This window comes from Colobus angolensis, unplaced genomic scaffold (assembly GCF_000951035.1).
Source record: "Colobus angolensis palliatus isolate OR3802 unplaced genomic scaffold, Cang.pa_1.0 Scaffold272, whole genome shotgun sequence".
NCBI lineage: Eukaryota > Metazoa > Chordata > Mammalia > Primates > Cercopithecidae > Colobus > Colobus angolensis.
This window is the reverse complement of record NW_012115955.1, coordinates 1,030,199-1,034,213: the sequence shown is the minus strand read 5'-3', so window position 1 is coordinate 1,034,213 and position 4,015 is coordinate 1,030,199. Positions and strand designations below refer to the sequence as shown.

Sequence of the window (4,015 nt, the reverse complement as noted above, 5' to 3'; positions counted from 1 at the left end):
CTGAAGATCATTTGGGTAAACATCATGGTCACGCAGCTTCATTCTCTTCGCTGAGCTCCAGATTTCCATAGCCAATAGTCTGCTGGACATTCCTCCCTGGGACGTCTCACAGGTAACCCGTTCCAAAGTCAATTTTAGGGCCTCCCTCCCCACTGCGCCCGTCCTCCTCCTGCTCTCCTGGCCCCTTCAATGGTCCCCACCCAGCCAGTTTCTGACACCAGACTCTGTCCTGGGCCTGGCCCTGCCTTCCCATCCCCACCCAAACGCCTCCTCTCGGCCTGGCCTGCACAGGCCCGGCCCACACCGCCCTGCCTGGGCTCCTGCTCCATTGCTGCCCCAGCCCACGTCCCTCACGGCTGGATCCTGAGTCAGTCACTCGTTGGCGGCGCCCAGAATGGGCCAAGCACCCTCCCCGCCCTCCCCACGGTGCCGGCCTCACTTCCGCTGCCCCTCCCGCGAGGCCTACCCCCACCCCCACCCCGCGGCGCCCCTTGGTTCTCCTTGGCCCCCGGCCCCCACTTTACATCCTGATTTGTAACCCCCCAGTGACTAACATAGCCCCCACCTCCTGGCCTGTTCACAGGGGTCCCCAGGGGTGCGCGGACCGTGCGGGGTTCCCTCCGCCAACTCAGAGCCCAAAGCGCGGGGAGCACATGGCAAACGGTGGGGGAAACAATCAAGCCGGATCCAAAGCGGTTGCAGCAGAGAGGGAGGCATCCAATCCCGTCCACCACCCCCCAAAGGCCATCGTCCTGCCTGGAGAACCGAGCAGTGCTAGGCAAGGTTCCCTAGTAAAGAAAAATATCCCACCGGCTCCAGCTCCAGCCCAAGCTGCTGGTCCGGGCGAGAGGCATGGGGACCTGTCCAGGGCAGGAGCCCCCGCACTACGGCACGGGGTGGGGGGTAGGGGGCAGGGCGGAGCGTGCAGCCCCTGGAACCCCACTCAGAAGAGGCCTGAGCCGAGGCGCCTCGGCTCTGCCCAGCTCAGCCCCCGCCCTCCAATCCACAGCCTCCTGTGGGCTTCCCTCCTTCCTCCCCTTCCCCCACACCCACCGAAACTCCCCCAGGGCTCTGCTGAGGCTTCGCTGCTGTCCCGGCAGGGGCTGTCGGTTCCGCAGGAGCACGCCGTGAGACGAGCACCTCACTGACGGATGGGGGCTCCAGGGGATACTGGGGAGGGCGGGTCAGAGCAGGGCCCAGAGGGGAGCGGCAGGCAGGGCACAATTTCGGGCCAGTTCCGGGGCGAGGCGCGTGGAGCCCGACCCCTAGGGGAACTCGGATTCTAATGACACCCTCACGTCTGCCCGTCTATCCGGGCTTCTTATTCCCACTGTGGTCCTCCGGGCCCAAGGCATGAGGTGGGGAGGCCGAGGGTGAGGATCAAAACCCCTGGGTCCTTCCTGCCTCTGCGCCTGCCAGCAAAACAGCTCCGTGCGTCCAAGGGCAGCTCCAGGGTAGCTCAAGGGCAGGCCACGGGAGCCACAGGTCCTGGCCATGCAGCAAACGCATACAGAAGCCAGGGCAATGCAGACACGGCAGTGGGACAGAGGGGCCTGGCTGGAGAGCCAGCGTCAGGGCTCTCTCAGGGCCACAACACGGGGTCCTGCGTGTACTGGGGTCTCAGGTAAATAACGAAGGGGGGATCTGATGACGTTCACGTGGGTTTCTCCCTGCCTTTTGGTGGCGCCCTGGCCCTCCTGTGCCCTCCTCCTGGCCCTCCTCAGATCCTAGGAGCTGTCACACACTCAGCACCCCCAGGCAGCACCAGCACCAAAACTCCTCATTCCATAGCCCTCTGACACCTCGCTCAGAGTGAGCTCAGCTTCTCTTCTTCAAACACGTCTTCATCGCAGGGAGGGAATCAAAAACTCTCCTTCTGGCCACCCACGGAAATGCAGCTGTCACCAGGTGGAAAAGGAGGAGAAGATGCAGTGGGCACAGGTGGGCCTGGGTGGCCCCTGGCTGGGCTCTTACCCTCAGTTGGGGGACAGAGGCTGGTTGGAAGAGCACCTCCTTCCCAAGGCTTGAGGACAGGGACTTCCCTGACACCTGCGCCTCGGCTGGTCTTCTGCACCCTTAGCCTCAAGTAGCCTCGGACCACTGTGCTGTTGAGGGTTATCCATAGAGTTTTTCTGCACTTTGGGTCTCCTTCACCAACTGCAGCTGGACTAGGGGTCTTGGCTTGCCAGGGAGTCTTCTGTGAAGTAGGCTGAGGAGAGCCCTTCCTCACTCGGAGGGCACAGCAGAGCCCTGCCGCATTTCTAAGTGAAAAGGGAGACTCCACCGTGATGCGGATCCTTCTGCCATTCCCCCGAGACCCCAGGATTGATGAGAGGCATTCAGAACTGCAAGGGGCATGAGGGGGCTGCTGTGTCCTTGTCCGGGCGGCTTCCCAGGCTCAAACTGCTGCCTGAGAACAGGTGGCAGAACATTCCTGAGTATTTAAGCCTTGGCTCCCAAGAGTGCAGGAATGACAGTTCTGTGCCTGAGGAAAAGATCCGTGTCACTTGCTCCTCACTTAGGACAACTTGTGCTTTACAGAAATGTACTAATGTGAAAAAATGATTTGTGGTTTCTTTGCTCAAATACAGGAAACTGACTTTTCTCAAAAATGAACTCTCCCTACCAATCTGCACCATGAAATTATTTCAGCAAACAAGAAAGTAATGGTTGCCCATCACCCCACACTGCCTGTGACTCCGCCATCATTCACAGGCAAAGAAGGGTGTTCTCTCCTCTGCCTCTCAGTTACTAATTCTCTGTAAATGACCATTTGACAGCCCGGTTGGGGAGGATTCGGATCAGAGATGACTTCACCACTGCCACAAAGTATGGTTCTGGGAAGAACAGCCAGCCCCAAGGCCGCGAAGGTTCTGAAAAAGTTTCTTCTCATTTGAAGTCCAGTATTTCCTCGGCCCCATTTTTCTGTTAAACAATCCTTTTTCCTTGGAGATTGCTAAAGCTTAGCTCCAGGGCCAGCCTGAGCTCCAGCAGAACTGGGAGTGTACCCTGTGTCTACATAGCTCCCTTCCCTCCTGCCTTCCTACCGTCGAAGGAGAAATAGCGTGTAATTTGACTTCTTCCCCTTCTCCTCACTTGTCATACTGTGTTCTCTGCCTGGGCATGTGTCTCCCCTTGCAGAGGCTGTGGACAGGAGCATGGAGAGCCACTTCCTGGAGCACATTCCCCGCCCCCGCAGCCTGTGGCTTCGGCCTCTGCTTCTGCAGGCAGCGGTGGAGGAAGTCAGGACTGTCCCTTCTGACCTGAACACCTACCTCCAAGTCCCCCCTGTCACCACAGAGACCCAGCAATGCAAGTGAGTCCTGTTTGACCTCATCAATCATCGCAAACTGTAAAGGTGACTCAGATGCTCAAGAAACGAGCATGCACAGCAGTGGGCCCCAGACTTCCCGCAGGCCCAGGTCTTTGTGGGTGCACGGAGACCTACCAGACAAAGGTCCGGCTGCACTGGTGTTGTGAGATGCCTGTGTCAGAAGACACTGAGTTCCTCACTCGCCTCCCATCATGCTGATAATCACAGGAGAAAGAGCAGGGCACATGCGTGCCAGCGTGCTGAAGGGAGGCCATAAACCCATGCTTGAAAAACCACAGGTCCTGTTCTAGGAGCAGGAGATATATTTAGCCAAGCAGGATGTTTGTGGGTAAACCAACATTTTGCTGTAAATAAAATTCTGCAAACTCGGGACTTTGAGAATTGCAGAAGCTTACTTTGCCTGCGTGTTGGCAAGAGAGCTATTTTCCTAACACAAGCTCACCATGACCCTCATTCAGAGATGCCCTTGACGCCGAGGGTGTGGGTGCCTTTTTGTTAAAGGGTGCTGTCAGGGGATTGAGTAGGAGCCTGAAGAGCTAGGAGTATCTTCTCCCTGCACGGACCAGCAGGCAGACCCTGTCCCTTCACACTACAGTGGTGTGCGATGGTGTCCAGGCTGAAGTCCTCACGTGACACTCCAAACTGTTCTGGCAGGGAAGGCTCACGGGTTCTGACCCACAC

The 4,015-nt window shown here is 58.2% G+C and overlaps 1 long non-coding RNA gene across 1 annotated transcript in view; it reads right to left on the bottom strand.

Moving 5' to 3' along the window:
- Positions 1-3,529, bottom strand: part of LOC105516004 — a 68,316-nt gene extending 64,787 nt beyond the window's left edge. Inside the window, exon 1 of the long non-coding RNA XR_001002422.1 lies at positions 3,276-3,529. This is a non-coding gene — a long non-coding RNA (uncharacterized LOC105516004). The remainder of the gene's footprint in view (positions 1-3,275) is intronic.
- Positions 3,530-4,015: the final 486 nt, after the last annotated feature.